Source organism: Cynocephalus volans, chromosome 2, assembly GCF_027409185.1.
Source record: "Cynocephalus volans isolate mCynVol1 chromosome 2, mCynVol1.pri, whole genome shotgun sequence".
NCBI classification, from domain to species: Eukaryota; Metazoa; Chordata; class Mammalia; order Dermoptera; family Cynocephalidae; genus Cynocephalus; species Cynocephalus volans.
In genome coordinates, this window is record NC_084461.1 from 1,346,743 (window position 1) to 1,366,351 (window position 19,609).

Sequence of the window (19,609 nt, forward strand, 5' to 3'; positions counted from 1 at the left end):
TTGAGACCCCGAAGCACAAGCGCCCTGCTGAGCCCTGCACAGACCCCTGAGCACAGCGACTGTGAGGTGCTAACGTCAGGTGTCTTCAGCCACTGAGTGCGGAACGGCTCAGTGCACAGCCACAGGCTGTATGTGTGCCCACGTGTGTGTCTGTGTATCTGTGTATACATAGATCTGTGTGACGGACATGATATTTATATAATATGTACGTATAATCTGTACAGCACCCATGTAATACCAGTTACACAGGTCCACATATCCAAATATTCAGGAATATACATATAGATTTTAATCTGTATATCTGTCTCTACATAGCCAATATTTTAAAACATACAAAATAAGAATTACTCTTCATAATGGCAGTAAACATAAACCTCTCCTCCTTTCATGGCTATGAATTTTGAATCTGACAGAGGAACCCAACCCAGGACCGGGCTTCCTCGCCCTGCGGAATCGGTTTCTCTCAGTCTGCACCGTGTGTTCCAGCTCTGCCAACGGGGCTTTCCCGATGACGTCCAGCTGCTCCCCAGGGGCTGGCACCAAATGCAAACGTGACCTGAGGTCTCATGAGGGTCTGCGCAGCGATCACGGGCTTGTGTGCCCAGGTGCTCGGATGCGAGTCCAGTGGAAGTTTCAGGCAGAAAACCTCACGGTCACTGCTGTGAAGGTTCGGGAAGAGTTGAGCTGGGATTTGCCTTTTCTGTATTTATGAAACGAGAATCGACAAGTAAAATTTTAGGGTAACAAGAGCTTGAGAGATCTTTGTTCATTTAAAGGAGCGGTCATTTACCAACATTTCGGCTGACGTTAGGGCTTTGTCCACGCTCCCCCCGAGTGTGCACCGGCAGCACCGCTCCGTCTCCGGCCATTTGCCTCCAGCTCTGGCTGTGTCCCTCAGCCCCTGTCACCACCGGGGCATGCCACTGGGCCTCAGCATCCTTGCTGATGCCGGGAGCGTGCACGGGTGCTACTGTCCTCCCATGCCCCATGCTGGCGGTCCCCGTGCCGGCCCCTGGCCGGCAGCCAAGTGCTCAGGAGCCGGGAGGGGCCTCACGCTCAGCCCCCACCTCGGTGCGGCCAACTTCCACCCTGCCTGTCCCGGCCAGCTTCCTTCCTCCCCGTGAGGGCAGAGAAGGTCAGCGGCCTGCAGAGACGTCTTGGACATGAGTCAGAACATTTCAGTTCCTTCTGCAGGGCCAGCACTCCAGGTTACGAGAGCCTCAAATGTGCCATCTCATCATGGCCACCTGCCTGCCCGGGCTGCCTCGCTCCAGCTCCCAATGCCCGGGGGCTGGTCCAGCCCATTCTCTGCCCACGGGGCCTTCTGGGCAAACCCTTGCCCCAAGGAGACAGTGGCCGCTGGCCCCTGGGGTACGTGCGTGCCCAACGGTGTGCCTCGTAACCAGACCCCACAACTTCCTTTGCAGGGGCCCCTCGGCAGCTACTCACACCTGGGTAGCTTTAGACACCAACGATCCTCTGAAAGACAACGGAAAAGCCATTGCAGAAAAACAACGCACACGGCAGGTCCAATGAACCTGCTGTCTCCAGGGCTGGGTGTCATCAGAGATGATATTCGAGGCACCTGAGAGGCTGTGACATCATTCCTGCCACTATTTTGTTTATTTCTATTTCCAAAGTTTTGGGGGGATCTGAGAAGCCACATACTGAGAAACAGTATACAGATAAGTTTTAAATAATCATGAAGAAAACCACAGCTACACCTGCATGCTCCTGTCTCATTGGGATTCTGCGGTGTCTGCTCAGGACAAAGAGACAGAGACAGAGAGAGGAGACAGACAGACAGAAATACAGGCAGACAGAGAGACAGAGAGAGACACAGAGACAGAGACAGAGAAATAGTGAGACAAAGACAGAGAGAGACACAGAGACAGAGAGAGACACAGAGACAGAGGCAGAGACAGAGAGAGAGAAATAGAGAGACAGGGACAGAGAGATACAGAGGGAGAGAGACAGAGACAGAGACAGAAATACAGAGAGACAGAGAGAGACACAGAGACAAGAGAGACACAGAGCCAGAGATAGACAGAGACAGAGAAATAGAGAGACAGGGACAGAGAGATACAGAGGGAGAGAGACAGAGACAGAGACAGAGAGACAGAGAGGGGAAGATGTAATTCCTGTTTCCTGTTCATCCTCATTTCAGAGGAAAAGTGTCCTCGGGAGCCCCGGCCCTTGGCTGGTCTGTGCCCAGGACACTGTCATCTGCTTTGGGACTTCAACAGTTCAAATATTTCTGTCTTTGACATGTCCAGAAGGGTGTTCTTAGGCTCTCAAAGTTAACAGTCATGCACGGAATGGGGATGACCAGATATGCCCAGACAGTGACCTTCACAGGGCTTGTCCTGGATTAATCGGTGACACACAGTCAATCCAATTGTGCAGCTTTAGAGAGCCAGGGTTGCTGTACAGCCGGCCATGTGTGTCCTGTGCCGTCCCCATTAGGAGATGGCAGCAGCCCTGGCCTGGCATGGGGCAGGGTCACAGCTGGATCAGGTGGAGTTTGAGGGGGACAGTGCCCTGCCTGCTGGGCACGCAGCCTGGGGTTGCTCCCATGTGTGGCTTCGGTCATGAGAGCTCAGCTGGCCTCACTCATGTCAGCCAAGGGAAAGACCCCTCCCGACTTCCACACCTCAGACACCCCCCTCCGATCTTCTTGCCTTTGCTTCCTGAGCTGTGTCACTCACCACAAACCAGCAGCTGGAGGACAGAGGAGCCCCTCCCAGGAGGACGCACTCCCAGGCCGAGGGGTCTAGGGGGAAGACGACGAAGCTGCCTGGGGCATTTCTGAGTCCAACCAGCCCTCACTCGGCGTGTGGTCAGCCTGGTGGCGGGCGCTGTGCCCTCCGAGGCTTATGCAGTGCAGGTGCTGGAAACCAGAAGACCCGGCCCCACGTGCCTAGCCCCGGTCAGTTCACCAGGAGGGACGGTGTGGAGGCGTCTTTGGCCTGCAGGATGTACCAGATGACAGAAAGCGGCTGGAGCCAGGAAGGCCTGGGCACTGCCAGACCACACTGGGAAGGTAACTGTGGTCAGCCAGCTTCTGCTGCCAGACACTTGGCCCTTGAGCACCACGGCCATGATGGCACCAGATGGTGGCGAGGCCACCCACACTGTGTGCCCCTGCCCCATCCCAGAGGGATGTGTGGGGACGCTGGCCCCCAGGGCAGGCTGCGGGGGCACAGGGTCAGGACAACACGCTCAGGCTTTAGAGCAGAAGGAGGGACCCCCCCCAACCCCAGACACGCAATTTGGGGACTCCCTCAGACAAGAAGGGCTTTCAGTTCAGACAATATAGTCCCCCAACAACTGCCCGTGGAGATTGAGTCCCCAGTCTTTGGAGTTCTACCTGCTGGGCTCTCTGACCCCAGTTTATAGTTCAGCCCTTGGCCTGTTCCCAATTTCACCCGCCTGGGCCATCTTTCTGTAGCCCTTTCAGAAGCACCTATATGCAGGTTAACGAGGAGAGAAAGTCCAAGTCCATGAGCTCCCATCACTTTTTTTAGCAGCTTACGTATTTGGCTGGTGAGGGTTGGACGTGGTGGCTGACTAAACGCTGTGCTGTGTGTCTCGTTCCTGTGCGTGTGTGGCCGGCAGCCTTGTCTGTTCCTCCCATGTGGGGGTGCTGGTCATCAGGCCACCTCCCCTGGCTGGCCATGTGGACACCTCACCTCCTGCTCAGAAGGCACTGGCTCACTCTCAGCAGTGACAGGTGACTCTGAAGGTGGGCTGCAGGCCTGGCTTTCCCCAGCACCACACAACAGCCATGCTTCAGCTTGGGCTGCTGCCTGGACAGGGCAGAGCAAGTATGGGCTCAGCTATGACCTGTCTGCCACTGGATGGTGACCCTGGGGCGGACACAGGTGCTGCCCATGTGACGCCCACACAGCCACAGGGATGCCACCTTCCCCAGCTCACCAGGGCAGTGGAATGACCCTGTGATTCCAGCTGCTCATTCTCAGGCTGGTCAGAAGGGAGGGATGACCAGTTATAAAGGGACAGTCTCTCCTTGTCATAGGGACATGTTGATTTCTGGCCTTGGCATTAGGAAGAGTCACATATTCCCCAAACCGTCCACTTTTTTTTTCTTTTTTTGGACAAACTTTTAATTTCAGAACAATTTTACCTTTACAGAAGATGGGCGAGGCTCCCACACACCCCTGTCCCCTCCCAGTCCCTCTGCTGTTGGCTTCTTACATTGCCAGAGGGCATGCGCATGGTTAGAGAGCCAATATTGATGCATTATTATTAATTAAAGTCCATACTTCATTCAGATTTCCTCAGTTTCTCCCTATATCTTTTTCTGTCCCAGGACACCATCCAGGATTCCATGTGACATTTCGTCGTCACGTCTCCTGAAGTTCTTGTTGACTGTGACAGTTTCTCAAACTTTCTCAGTTTTTGATGACCTTAACAGTTTTGGGGAAAACTGGTCAGGGACAGTTTTTTTTTTCTGTCCCTAATTAAGGGACAGAAAATGTCCCTTAATTAGGATTTGTCTGGGATGATCTTCGTCCAGGCGTGAGGGACGGCGCTGCTGGCCGTGTGTTCAGGGTTAGAGTCAACACTTCATGTCTGGTGAGGCGTTTCTAAGCAGCAGCACACGGACACCAGGCTACGTGTTGTTTGGTTGATGGAACAGTGACCAGAGGCTTGCAGGAACCTGACCCTGTGTTTGCCCCGGAGCAAAGGCTCAGCATTTGCTGACTCAGTGTTCGTGGTGACTTTACAGGACACAATGTCATGAATAACGGGACTCGACTGTACTTTGCAGGAAGCAAGCTATAAACATTTTTTTTTTTTTTTAGAGATGACTGGTAAGGGGATCTTGACCCTTGACTTGGTGGTGTCAGCATCACGCTCTCCCAAGTGAGCCACAGGCTGGCCCTATAAAGATTATTTTAAGGTACCACGTTCCCCTGGACACTAAATACCCTCAAGTGACTGAGATGAGCCTCAGGAAATTTGGCTTTAGCTGCTGCCCTGACGAGGCGTCCTGGCTTACAGGCTGATGTTGCAAACAGACCCGGCTCCTCCAGACACGGCATTTCTGATGTCACAGGGACTCTGAACGCACCCCTTTCTTGGTAACACACTGTGGCTGCTCCTTTTCCCTGACAGCCACAAGGAACAGGTCGTCAGGCTCTGAATGACAGTGCTGAGAGGACGGCAGGAGGGACGCACAGCTGACCCACAGGGTCCACATGGGCACACCCACTGTACCTGGTTGGGCAGGCTGTGGTGTCAGGGGCTCCAAGCCCCTGCCTTGGAGAGTCCCACCTCACATCCGTGCAGGCAGGTGTCTGGAGGGACAGAGGGCAGGAGGCCGGCCACCCCGTGCAGATGAGGACTCAGATGCTAGGAGCAGATGCCTTCCGGCCTGGGTCACCATGGGAGCCTCCCAAAGTGTCTCTAGCTCCCACCCCGTCCCATGGAACAGCACATCCTCGAGACAGCAGCCACACCAGAACTCTCTTTCAGAATACAGGGAAAGTGTGATGTGAGTTTCGTGTCAGCTTGGCCGGGCCATGGGATGCCCACATCTGATTAGACGTGATTTCTGGGTATGTCTGTGAGGGCGTTTCCAGAAGAGGTCAGCGTGTGGATCTGTGCAGTGAGTCTGGCAGATGGCCCTTCCCAAGGGGTGGGCATCACCCATCTGGGAGGGCCCGAGTGGAACACAGGGGCTGAGAAAGGGTGGACTCGGGCTCTCCGCCCGGCTGTGTGAGCTGGGACATTGGTCTCTGCTGCCCGCAGACTGGGACGCACACCGTCAGAGCTACAGCAGCCGTTTCCCTCGGCCTCCAGCTCGCGGGCGGCTGGTGGTCGGGGTCCTGAGCCTCCATAGCTGCGTGAGCCACTCCCTCATGAAACCCTTCTTCCCTCTTTCTGCACATCTCTCTCTCTCTCTGTTTTAGTCCGTTTTGTGTTGCTATAACAGAATTACCTGAGACTGGGTAATTTATGAAGAAAACAGGTTTATTTGGCTTACGATTCTGAGACAACGGTGTCTGGCGTGGACCTCAGGCTGCTTCTACTCATGGCAGAAAGTGGCAGGGAGCCGGCGGGCACGAGCAGATCACATGGCGAGAGGAAGCAAGAGAGAGACAGAGAGGGAAGGTGCCAGGGTCTTTTTAAGCAACGAGCTCTCACGGGAACTACTAGAGCGAGAGCTCACTCACTAACCCCCCTCCCCCAGGGAGAGCATTAATCCATTCATGTGGGATCCGCCCCCATGACTCAATCAGTTCCCAGCACTGCCACACTGGGGACCAGATTTCCACATGAGTTTTGGGAGGACAACAATCCAAACTCTGTCACTGCCTATCACCCATCACCTCCCTCTCTCCCTATCCTCTATCTATTTATTGTCTGCCTCTCTGTCTACCCTCTATCCTGTCTACCCTCTATCATCTATCTGTCCATCTGTCCGTCTGTCATCCTTCTCTCCCAGTCCTATTGGTCCTGTTTGTCTGGAGAATCCTGACAAATACTGTCAGATGCGCCCCTTATGCCAACCTACCAGGGTTGGCAGACCCTCTTGAGGCCCTCCAGGCCCTATGCAGTCTGCTCCTGCCACCCTGTGACCCCTCCGAGGTCCCCTTGAGACCCCACCTCCTCTGAGGGCCCCTTTCTAATCCCCACCCTGGCTGCGTGGTCTCCTGGCAGGTCCCAGGGGCACGGCCCTACCCTCTGGGAGTCCACCCCCACTGCCTTTCCCAGGGCATCTGTGGGTCCTGCCCACTCCTCAGGTCACTGTGGGGAGACCCTGCCTGGCTCCTCTCCTGCACACTCTGTCTTCACGTGGCACACGATGCTGTGTCCTGGCCTGCACACTCTCCTGCCAACTGTCCCTCCCTGGCTACAATGTCCTGGTGGCAGGACCTGGTCCTGTATTGAGGACAGTGCCTGACTCAGAGCAGGTGGACTCATGTCTGCGAGTGAATGACTCAGATTCTCCAGTGATAAATGAGCTGTGTAAGTTGTGCTGAAACTTCACCGTCAGGGATTACAGGGGCCCAGATTGAATTACTGAAGACTCTGAATTAGAGACTCTGTTTGAAGAAACACAGACCAGTTTCCCTAAAATAAAGGACAGATGGCAAAAAATTGATAACTGCCCAAGTGCTTCCAACAAGAATTCTTGCCAGGTTGGTTCTAATGAATAGATACTGGCCATTTATTTTATAACAAAAAAATGATTCCCTGAAAAACAGGTACTTTAAAAATCAGAACCGTGTACTCAGGCAAACGGCGTGAACACGGTCCTGGACTGTCCTTTTTCCCACGCTGTCTCACACCTGTCACTCTGGGGGCTGGTCTTGGACCGGCCGTGTGTGAGAAATGCAGACGGCGGCGCCACTGGCCGTCTGCATCCGGTTGCGGGGCTGGTGATGGGGGTCGGGCTCTGCACCGTGAAACAACGCCCCTGCCATTCTCAGGCAACCCACGCTCGTGCTCGGGCCGCTGTCCTGGCTCCTCTCCTGGTGGAATCGAAAGCGTCTGGCTCACAATGGACAGCACAGCTGTGGGAGGTGGTGGAGGAGGCAGCAGGGCAGGGGCATTGCTGGGCGTGGGGGTCAGCATGGTGGTCTTCCATGGGCTCAGTGGTAATGCCTTCTCCTTGGAGGCAGCAAATGCTGCTTCTCCCGCTGTGTGGTGCCACATAGCACGGGTGCCTCCGGAGTCACCCACCCACCAGGAAGCGCCGTGAAGAGCAGCCAGGAGCCCCCCGTGACCCCTGCTCAGGGCTTTGAAGCTGCTAGGGTCCCCTGCCAGAATCAGCGTTGACACAGTTGTCCACATCGGTGTCCACTGTGTCCACGAGTCCAGCGATGGTCTCCAGCCTTGTGAGGTCTTCTCACACTGTGAGGCACCTTCCCAGAAGCTGCGGTGCCCTCAGCTTTCCTTTATCTTCTGGAAGCTACAGACATTTAGGGTGCAGCTGAGGGAAACTCCACCACCTTCTACACCCCCGTCCCCTCCTCACCAGTCCTGTTGCTCGTGGGTGAAGCTTGTTTTTCTTTCTTCCTTTTTTCTGCACTGTTTTTTTCAGTTTCCCATCCTTTTTGGAGCACATGTTGCCTTGCGGCCATGGGAACCTCACTTTTGTGAAGCCAAATATACAAATACTCAGTGGCCAGCAACCCAGCCGCAGTGTGCGCCCCACTGAAACGTCTGCATGAACTCACGGGAGGCAGGAGCGCGAGTGCTCGCAGCAGTGGCGTGCAGAGCCCCGCCGGAGCCGCCCAACGCCCCTCACGGCGGAGTGGGCGCATTGGCTGTGGTGCACTATCACGGCAGTGCCCAGCAGGGCCAGGACAACACGCAAACCATACCTGCGCACGACAGCGGGTGAATCCCAGGAGCAGGAGTTTGGGAAGAAGAGGCCGGACAGGGCGGGCGTCCTGCATGGACCCCTGTGTGCGGAGCGCGGGGCTGGCAAAGCCGGCTGGTGCCTGGTCCAGCCGGTGTCCCTGGGGGCTTGGGTGGCGGCTGCACGGGAGGCTGCTGATGTCCTGGTTTTGATCTCAGTTCTGGTCACATAGCTTTGCTCGCATGACAGATCAAGCTGTGCACATCTGAGTGTCACACGTGATGAAAGTTTCCTTAAAACACAGCAGTGTCACAAAACAGTTCCACTTGCATGTACTCATGAAGCCTAAATGCTCATGTTAAAACCACTGTGTGCAGAACACGCCCCAGGGAAAGCCCTCCTGTTTGAGTCGTTTGTGCTGTTTTCTGAGCTCTGAGTCAGGGCTTTCTCTTAGCTCGCATGAACCCCACATGTCAAAGGGCAGGCAGCCGACGGGGACACACTCAGTGCAGACACTCACGTGTGCGGCCCAGCCTGCACGTCCCGTCCATGGCTTTGCCCTCACTCCCCACGGAACACAACCCCCAGAGTTCCTCAAAAACCAGCTGCTAAAGCACCTCCCCCCCCCCGAGCGCGCCTATGCAGTCAACGGCGAGATGGATTTGCCGTCTCTCCAGGCAGAGGACCAAGGAGCATGCCCAGGCCGCCGTGGCCCCAGATTTCTGTTTTGACCGGACACACAAGGCAGAGAAGCCATCTCAGAGCCACGAGCGTCCTGCAGACCCGTCGCCGGTTGCTGGGCTTCCGTCACGTCCTGGCTGGAGAGAAGGCAGAGTCCGCTTTTAACTGCACACACACGTGGAATCGCCGCTTCATCGCGCAGCGCGGTGTCCGCTTGCTTCCACGACTCAGAGAAAACCCGTCTCCAGAAACCCGCAGGAGGTTTTCCTCGAAGTCACCCGAGCCCACCAGGTGCCTTTGGTTAAGCCTCTTGAGTGTCACCTGTGTGAACTGGAGGGGAGGGAGGGAGCCACAGTGCGACCCTCTGACCCCGCAGATCTGGGGGGTTGCCCCCGGCCTGAGACCTGAGCTCAGATGTGAGGTCTCAGGAGTTTGGTCTTGTCACTGCGAGCACCAGTGTCCGGCCTGTGCTTCCCAGACCCGAGTCGTCTGTGCACCTTCCGAGTTGTGCCCTGTCGCTCGCCTCTGAGCTCACAGTCTGGGATCAGCCTTATCCACAATCTCCACGAAACCACGGACTCGAGAATCTTGCTCTTGGTAACCGTTGGAGTAAACACACAGTTATAAAAACAGAGTGTATCTGAGAGCCACTTAAAGCGTCTGGTGAAGCTGCGACAGGTGTTTTCCACGTTGGGACACATTCCTGTCTGTTCTGTACGACAGAATCCTCGTCCTCCGTGGGCGTGAGGGGAAGCCACCTCAGAGGTGAGTGACTTTGAGCTGACCACTGATGGTGCTGGGGTCAGCAGGTAACGGCTCCTGCAATAGTGTCCTGGGAAACTCTAGCAGGGCCTCACGCCTGATCTAGTGGAGAGGTGCCCTGTGTCACCCCCACCAGAAATACTAACGCTGGATGTTAACACAGAGCTTGGCCGTTGACCATGTGGCACAGTGTGAGCTTACAGGCTCATTCTGACAAAACCTTAAGGGTGCACGTGCTGCAGACACCACAAGGGTAACCTGTCCCTGTCTGTCCAAACCGTAAGTGCACATGCCCTAGGATTTCACCTGCCTCTCGACGACCTTGTCACACATGGAGGAGGCTGGCCAGGCAGCGCAGAGACCCCTGGCCTTGGGGTTCACGGCAGCCTGTTGCCAACCACAGACCCCAAGTCTTCTCTGGTGGCTCCTGGGAGATCGAGCCTTGGTGGCTGTCGGGACACAGGGGCGGCTTCAGGTGCTCTGCTGAGGAGGGACGTCCAGCTGTGCAGGTGAGTGGGCTAGTGCGTGCCCCGGGTGTGAGCACACGCGTGTGCTTGTCCACGCAGCTGTGCATTGCTCTGTGCAGGCCTGGATGTCTGTGCGGGAGGAGACTCCCTCAGAACCGTGCGCTCTGCTTGCATTTATATACGGTGGTGATTTGCATGAAAACGACCGGGCCCCAACGTTGGCCGTGTCCACACCTAGTGCTTAGGACCTACGAAGTCATTGATAAAATCATTGATTCAAAATCCCGAAGTCACCTGCTGGGACTTTTAGTGGCAATGAGAAAGTCCTATCTTGTGCCCATAAGTACAGAGTCCTTCTCACCCTTCTACGACCTAGAGGTTAGCGGTGTGTTGTGAACTGTCACCACAGGGTGCCCATGCAAGCTGCCTGAAGAAAATCATGGGCTTCTCAGGGAGGAGAGTAGTCCTTTCTTGGTTGTAAGAATTTGCTCCTGGGGCCCCCGATGGAGGGCCGGCCACTACCCTCTGGCCTCCCGTCCTCGTTCCTGGAGGCCCCAGGTCCCACGACCTGGAGCTTTGGAAGCAGATGCTTTTCTTACCAGGTGTCTGTCCCCTGCTGGCCTGCAGGCACAGGTGGCTCGCTGCCCACTCAGCCTGTCCTCCTCACAGGCAGTGGAGTCACAGTGACCTGAGAGCAGCTGGCAGGGGTCTCTGCACACAAGCAGCAGTGTCCATGTGGAATCGATGGTTTGCAGAGATGGAGTGTGGTCTGGTGAATTTTAGCATCTGGGCTGAAAAAAAAAAGAAAAAAAATAGAAAGAAAGAAAAGAGAAAGGAAGGAGTGAGGGAGGAAAAGCTTCCCTTGTCCCGAGAGAGGTGCTGCAGGAGTGGTGGGTGGCAGTGGATGTGTTTGAATGTGTCTTTCCATGAAAAGGGGCCAGGCTGCAGCAGACTAACCCAGCCTGCTGGCTCTGGTGGGCAGCTGCTATGGCTGCCCTGGGGTGGGGGGATTTTATAACAGCAGGACCCCATAACTGATCCTCTGATCCTTTCCCCTACTCTGGAGCAGGCCTCAGCCTTGCAGGAAGTTGCAGAGCAAACCTGCTGGCTCGGTCCCCAGAACCGGGAGCATGCGCGTCTAGCAGATATAAGATAAGCGTAGAGGCTAGCTTAGCGTGCGTTTCTCCGAGTTCCCTCTTCCCACGGTTATTTGATATTTTGAAGCTGGTTACGGGAAGGATGACATTATTTACATCTGTTGAGCTGTTTTCCAGACAACTGGAGCTGCGGCCTTGCTCTGCGGCACGTACCATCCAGACCCTGAGAAACCAAGGAAGACATCAGTCAGACTGTGCTGATGGCACCGACAGCCAGTCAGAACCCAGCACAACCTCCAGACCCTGCTCTCAAGATTTAGCCTATAAATGCGTAGGATCCTGAGCCTTCAGGGAGTTCAGGTGCAGCATTAGCTGGCCTGTTCTCCTTGGTTGGTGTCTTCCAATAAATGCCAGTCTTTCCTGTTGCAGATCTTGGTGGACAGGGCATGGGCGGACAAGGTCCTTTCTGTTTGACAACAGCCTGGGGCTCTGGCCACCGTGAGCTGCCTTTTCCATGGAGGCCCATCCTCCGGTCAGGTCTCAGGGCTGGCTCTGGTTTTCCACTGGACATGGGCTCCAGTCCAAGGTGCAGATGGCTCAGGCTTCTGCTGCTGAGTCAGTGCCTGGCCTGGTCCCACCTGGACCCATGGTGCAATGGTACCGGCCAGCAGGGCCTGTGCTGCAGGCTGCCCAGTCGCTGTGGGACAGCAGCCGTCCGGGCTCAGCCCAGTCGTAAGCCTGCCCCGGATGCCGATCCCCGATTCAACAGCACACCAGTGGTTGGCTCGGTGTAGAAGAGCCGGTTTGATCCCGTGATCTCTCCAGCGTCAGTTCTGTGAGAAAGCGTCGTCGTGCTGCCGTGACGTGCACACGGCCACCCGGAGCTGCTGGCTTTCTCACTGCCCCAACGAGAGGACGAGTTCCTGGGCATTAGCATTCGGTGCTTTCACAGAAGTGAGTGCTGTGTGTTCAGAACGCTTGAACGCGCTTGCTCCGGGCTTCGGATTTCTTTGGACTCAGAAAGCCAACACTGATTTGTCTGTGCACCGTCCTCCATGGGCTCGGCGGTTCATAGGCCACACACCAAGGTCTTCCACGTGCACCGGTCCGTTCCGTTGACTTTCTGGGCCAATACTTCACTGATTTCTGTGCTATAGTTTGATAACGTTCCTTCATACTTGGCAGGGAACATCTCCCTCACCTTTCCCGTTTTCTTTTGTTCTTGTCACGTATTTCTTGGTTACTTTTGTACTTTATTCTTCTTTGTGCATTTTAGAAGTCTGATTCTGTTGGCATCTGGATGAGGATTATGGTGAATTTATAGAATTGACACTTTACAAAATTGACTATTTCCATTCACACGAACGTGGCATTTCTCTGCAGTTATTTAAGTATTTCTTATGGCCTGGAACTTACACATTTTCTATTATGTTTCACTAATATACAGAAAAAATACAAGAGTTGAAAACCCAATTAAAGAGTGACCTGTGGTTTAGAAGCATGGCGAACGCGGGAAAAGGGCCACGCAGAGCCGACGCTCTTTAGAGAGGCCCGGGCTCCACCGGAGCATCAGGGTGCTCAGTGTCCCGTGTCCGTGGTGATGGGGGCCGGCTGCAGTCTTAGGTCACCCGGCTCACATACCTGTGGGCTTTTAAAAAATGCCCACGGCCTCCAGGTGGCCATTCTGGTGCTGTCACCCAGTCGTGCCCACGGCGGCACCGAGAGAGGAGGCAGAGGCATGTGTTTTAAGAGCGTCATTCCTGAGTGATCATGAACACTAGAAACGCGTCACATGAGAACTACAGATCAGGCCCATTTGTCGAGAGCACTACCCTAGCTGTGGCTTCCTCCATCTGTGGGGACCCCACTGGTGGCGCCGGGATGTGCACAGGGGACAGTTTTCACTGTTTTGCTTTCTTGCATCTGATACCTTTCCTGGTTTTGGGGCACTTACAGTGCAAGCATCCCCAGCACGAGGGACAGCTACCGAGCAGGGCTGCCTGGACCCCACCACTCAGGAATCCCCAACCCTGTGGGTGGACAGAATTGGGGAACATGGTCTCCAGCTCCTGTGAAGGCTGAGCCCAGCCGGCCAAAGAGTTGACCTGGCAGGCAACAAGCCAGGGCAGCTCCCAGGGGGACCTCGCGGCTCACCAGCCATCCTGATCCTGGGCTCCTCCCCTGCAAGGCTGGGGTCCTGCGGGTCAGAAGATTCCCAAGTCTTCATATCCTCGGGCTTCTACTCCTTACGCTGAGAGATGCTGTGTCGTCCATGACTTACCCCTACCTGTGTCCTGCTGTGGCACTGAGGTCTGGGCTCCACACACACATGGGCTAGGAAGCCCCACCTGGGCCTCCCACCACCAAGGGCTCCCACATGGCCTGGGCCTCTTGGGCATGAGGCCCACCAGAGACAGCAAGAATTAAGTGTGTGGCACAATCCATTTGGGGGGAAGCACGGGGTCTCTGGGGGCTCCCAGGGTCCAGCAGCTGCTCTGGGACCCCAGCCAGTTTGCTCCTGGGCTTGGACCTTCGCTAGTCTCTGTGTCTTGCCTCCCCTTGGTACAAGAGCCTCATTTTCCAGCTTCCCTGAAAAATCTGATGCCACCTGAGTCCATACATTCCAGCACCGCGAACACGGGGCAGAGTTGTCTTTCTGCTGTTTGCAGCCAAGTGGACCAGCCCAGCTATTCTGGACCCTGCACATCCCCCTGTGGGAGGCTGGACACTGCCAACGAGATGTCCCCATCCTGACCCAGAAGGAATCTGTGTCTGTGACCTCTCTCAAAACATGAGACTGCTTCAAAAAGTTCGTGGAAAAATAGAATTAAAAGATGGTATGAATCTTTCTATGAATTTTTTGAAGTTCCCTTGCAGGAAAAAGGTCCTTGTAGGTGTGATTAAGTTAAATATCTTGACATAAGGAGATTATTCTGGATTAACTGGTTGGTCCTAAATGCATCACAAGTGTCTTTATATGAGAGGCAGAGGTAGATTAGACACAGACAGAGGAGACAAGGCTGTGTGACCGTGGAGGCAACCATGAGCCCAGGAACACCTGGAGCCACGGAGGCTGGAAGCGGCAGGAGCGATCCTCCCCTGGACCTTCGGAGGGAGCGCGGCCCTGCTGGTATCTTGATGCCTGGCTTCTGGCCCCAGAACTGAGAGAATAAATTCCTGTTGTTTTAAGCCAACAGGTCAGTGGTGACTTGTCACAGTGGTCCCAGGACCCTCAGGCCCTCACCTTGGTGAGCTCGTCCAGCACTGGGCAGGTGACCACAGCCTGCCTGGCCCTGCCCGCTGTCCTGGCAGCTCCTCTGTAGGCATGACAGCGAGTGGGTGGGGTGCGTTGGGAGGACATGCTGGGAGCCACGTGCTGCGGGCCGGCCCTGCCTGTGCTGGTCTCTGCTGACCTCTCTGCTCTGGGCTGAGGGTATCCCTGATGGGCACTTTCTTGCCGGAGGTGGGCAGTCCTGGGGGAACTGCTGGTGCCGCACTGAGCTCCTGATTCCTGAGCACGTTGACTTTGGAGTAAGAGCAGGTAAGTGGCAGAGGTGGGGCCCAGCAGTGTCCTGTCCTGCAGTCAGGGACATTTGCTTGCAGCCAGATGCCTCCCTTGTTCTCCTGGGGCCTCTCAGGCCTCCAGACCAGACAGGATCGCCGTCCCTGACCTCCCCAACTGCGATTCAGAGGTCGGCACCTACAGGCGTTGTGACGCGTTTCAACTGCATTCAGAACAGTCACCATGACTTTTCTCACAGCAGAATGTTCCATAAATACACTTGGACCCCAAGCTGTGGCCAGTCAGAGGTGAGTGACTGAAGCCAGGGACAAAGGAGGAGAGGACAGAGGGGGTGCGACCGTTGTTCCCTCAGCTTACCCGAAAGCTCTGTGGCTTTACCATCTCACGTCACTCATGGCTTTGGGGGTCTAGAATTCCAGAAAGTTCAGTGTATTTGTCCGTTTGTGTTGCTTATAACAAAATACACTGAACTGGGTGATTTATAAAGAAAACAAAATTTATTACGTACAGTTTCTGAGGCTGAGAAGTCCGAAGTCCAACAGTGACCCAGGGGTCTCACATTGCAAGATGGTGGAAGCAGAGGGAGCAGAGAGAGACAGACTCTCCTCTCCTCAGAACCACGCCCCTGACCACCACTTTTAACCCATTCACTACAGCAGGTCCTACAATCCAATCACCTCTTCAAGGCTCCACCTTTCAATTACCGTAATAGGATGTCCCACTCTCTTAACAGTCACAGTGGGAGCCAAGTTTCTAATACATAAAACTTGGGGACACAATTCAAGCTTCAGGGAGTTTTGGGGGACATAATTCAATCCACTGCATTCAGGGTGGTCAGATGTTGGTAGAACTGCAACGGTGGGGGGTGGGGCTGGGAGCACCTGGGAGCTGCTAGCCCCTCTCGCTATGGGGTCTCCCCAGTACCATCGGCTGGGAGGGTCCCTCAAGCTCCAGAGACAGGGCAAATAAACCTTCCTCATTCTCGCTAAATGCCGCCAGTCTGGGGCTCCCCAGGGCCCTTCCTGTGGACTTGTCACAGAATCTGCCACACTGTGTATTCCAGTTTCTGTTTCAGTTGAGGGATAAGTAATGTACGGACAGTAAAGCGCATCAGTCAGAGCTAGAGCTCAGTGATGACATGTGCATGACACACGTGCTCACCTGCACCATCGCATACAGACCACCTGCACCCCTACCCTTGCAGAAAGCTCTCTGTGTCACCCCCCAGTTGGAACCCCTGCTCTGGAGTAACTGCTACTGTAAACTCTGCCACCTCGGGCCAGCTGTGCTGCTCCTGAGCTCTGTGACATGGATCCACACAGTGTCCACTTGCGGCAGCCACCACAGTGACCCGCCTCAGAATTCACGCCCCCAGAGACCCTCCCACAATGAATGGGGCCCGCCCTCAGAACCACATGGAAGTGACAATGTGTGACTTCAGAGACAAAGTCACGAAGGCTTTCGTGGCTCCCTCTTTGCTTTTCCTGGATCGCTTGCTGTGGAGGACGCTCAAGCAGCCCTGGGGAGAGGCCTCTGTGATGAGGGGCCATGGCCTCCCATCCACAGCCCCTGGAGCAGATGCCCCAGCCCTGGCCACGCCGGCAGATGGCCTCAGCCACGGCTGACATCTAACGGCCACCCCATGAGACACTGAAATAGAACCAGCAAGTCAAGCTGATGCCAAACTCCTGACTCACAGAAACTGTGTGAGATAATTAAATGTATATTGTTTTAAGCCACAAAGTTTCGGGGTAATTGATGATACAACCTTCAAAAAAGCACATAATGTTTAACGTAATATCTGAGACTCACCTATGCTGTTGCTTGCACCAGTAGCTCATTTTTTAAACTGCGGTGTCTGTTGTATGCATAAACCACATTTTGTCTGTCCTACTTTTAATGAACATGTGGGCTGTTTCCAGTATCATCTATCATGAATGAAACTGCTGTAAACATTGTTCCATAAATCTTTGCATGAAGCTGTGTTCTTTCCTCTTGGGAGAAACCCTAGGAGTGGAGCTGCTGGGCCACAGGGCAGGCGTGTGTTTAGTTTACTGGGAAGCTACCGGACCACGTCCACAGGGACACACCACTTCACGTCCCACCCACAAAGCCTGACGGTTCCGGTTGCTCCGCCCGCCGGTCAGCGTGTGGTGTGTCTGTCTCCCATTTCGGCCGTTCCGTGGGTGTGCATGGCGGGGCGGCACTTGTGGGGAGGCTGGCGGCGGTGGTCTGGGGGCCTTGGAGAGCCCCTCTCTGTGGCCAGAGAGGACTCACCGTGCCACTGAGGTCCTGCTCCGTGTGCACTGGTGCGTCCACTGGGCTCGCCAGACCGGAGCCTCTGAGGGCATGGGGCAGTCGGACAGTTGTAGGGTCAATGGATTGGGGGTTGTGATGGGGTCAAAGAATGGCTGACGTGGGGGGCTCGGGGGAATGAGCTGGGGAGACAGGAGTGAACCGGGACCCGGAATCTCCGTCCAGGTGCAGGGTGGGGACATGGGGACGTGGGGGCTGGCCTGTGGCCTTGGACCTCCTCAGGTACTGAGCAAAGGGGGACATGGGAACGATGGGGACGTCTTCCCGAGGGTCTCGGGTGCAGTGAGAAGTCAGTTCTGACGGCATCGCCCTCCTGTGCCAGGCTGTTTGTAGGTGGCAGGTGGCGTTGGGACCAGAACCTCTGGGAACAGCTGAGAACAACCCGCAGCATGATAATTAGCTCTGGTGGCCCATTAAGGACAGAATTGTCCCAGAAGAAGGGAGGAAATAAAACGTTGCTGGGTAGTGATAATTAACACAACAGCACGGAGTGATTTGTAAATCGTGTGGCCGTTTTCTGATTGCTCGTAGCTGTCTCATCATCACCACCTCCACCAGACAAAGAGAGCTCGACGTGACACCGTTCGGGGAGCATCCAGCTGTCCGCAAGCCCAGAAGAGAGGCCTCCCCAGGAACCCACCCTGCCGCACCTCGATCTCAGACTTCCAGCCCCCAAAGGGTGAGAAATGAATCCGTCATTTAATCCCCCAGCCTGTGCTGTTTCATTGTGGTGGCTCCAGTAGACGAATACGGATGGGAAGAGACACGGAGCACATGGTGGGGAGATGTCACACGTGGGTGACTGGAGGTCTAGGGAGAAAGGACAGAGAACAGGCAGGGTCGATCCTTGAGGAGATAACGGCTGAAAATTTCCAACTGACACGAGACGTCCTGGGTCCTCACCCTGGTCGAGGGCTTGTTGGATTTTCCTCGTCTGTCCCCCACGCCCTGCTAGGCCACCAGCCCTGCGCTGCTGACGGAGCCCCCGGCTCTGGGAGGAAGCTGAGGGATCGGGAAGGTCCTCTGTGAGCCTGTCCTTATTTTTATTGCTCATCTTACGAGTCGAGGTTCTTTGGGAGCAAGAGTTCGCAGGGACAGAGTGTGGCAGGGGTCTGGCGCGGGTGCCCCACCTCACACAGGAGGGGCTCTCAGCCGGGGGCTTGCTCCAGGCATGCTGTCTGTCTGTCTGCTTCTGTTCCTGCCCTTTGGCTGATGTGAGAGGCTCGAGTTTGTGCTGGTCCCTTCGCAGCTGGCACGGGGGCTTCGACGGGCCCCCCTGGAGGCAGGATTTGAGGGGCCTTGGGGGTGTCCAGACGGCCTCCACTGGTGCCGTCCGCTTTTCTGGGTCCGAGGACGATGGTGAATTTGGACGATTCTCTTCCGTCTGGCAGGAGTCAGGGAGCCAGAGGCTAATCCCAGGGCGGTGGTTTTTCCCTCGGGGAGGAACGGTGTTGGGGGTGTTCAGACGCAGTTTATAAAGAGGATGAGCAGTGACGCTCGCCTGGCCCGTGAAAACTTGTGCTCATCACGTGAAGCAGGCTTGTGCTTCAACCGTGAAGGAAAGGGTGACAGCAGCATCTGTACAGAGCGTGCAGGTCACCACGCGTTAGGGCGCAGCGCACAGGTGGTGCGTCTTTCAAAGCCTGGTGTCGTTGCAGGAACAATATCCCCACATTTGTCCTCACGAGGAAGCAGATGTGGAGGTGACACGGCCACCCCAGGCCCCACTGTGCATAGGTCATGAGCGCACGGTGCACGCTCTGAACCCAGGTCTCTGTTAACCCACTGGTGCTGGGGTCTCGCTGGCCTTTGCCTGAGTCACACCGTCCCCGGGGAGACCGTGCGGGGTGAGGGCGCCTGGCCGCGCTGCGGGGCAGCTCTTGCTTCAGGAATGTGCGGCGGGAGGTCGGAGGGAGCCGGCTCCGTGCGGTTTTATGGTTGATCTTCTGCTCTCTGAGTGCCTGAGAACTGGGCTTCCCTGCAGATCCCTGCACGTGATCGTCCCAGTGTTTCTCAAGAGGCCCTGGTGGCATTTTGGGAGGGTGTTTAGCAGACCCTGAGCCCCCACTGAAGGCCAGTGGCCTCCCTGTTCTCAGTCTGACAGTGATGAAAGGACCCCGTCCCCCATAGGTGGCCGTCCACCCTCCCTTCCCCTCGAGGGCTGGTGCCGCGTGAGTCTGCAGGGGACCCTTCCTCCCACTCCGAGGCTGCTCAGCGCCGACCCCGACCTCTGTCCGCCTCCTCCTGCCTTCTCTGGGGCAAAGGAGGGGCTTGGCTGGCAGGCACGGCCGGAGGGATGCTCGTGGCAGCTCTGGGCGCTCTGCCGCGGGAGGGACCTGTCTCCAGGGGATGTAAACTCCCAGCTCCTCCTCCCGGAGGCGGCCGGGCCTGCGCTGGTGTCAGTGGCAGGAGAGTCTGCGGACGC

At 55.8% G+C, this 19,609-nt stretch overlaps 1 long non-coding RNA gene across 1 annotated transcript; it reads right to left on the minus strand.

Moving 5' to 3' along the window:
- Positions 1-305: 305 nt before the first annotated feature.
- Positions 306-3,582, minus strand: LOC134370250 (uncharacterized). The gene is made up of 3 exons (XR_010022656.1): positions 3,371-3,582; positions 2,709-2,969; positions 306-700 (listed from the first exon to the last, which is right to left on the minus strand). It is a non-coding gene; the product is annotated as an uncharacterized LOC134370250 (long non-coding RNA).
- Between the last annotated feature and the right edge of the window lie 16,027 nt (positions 3,583-19,609).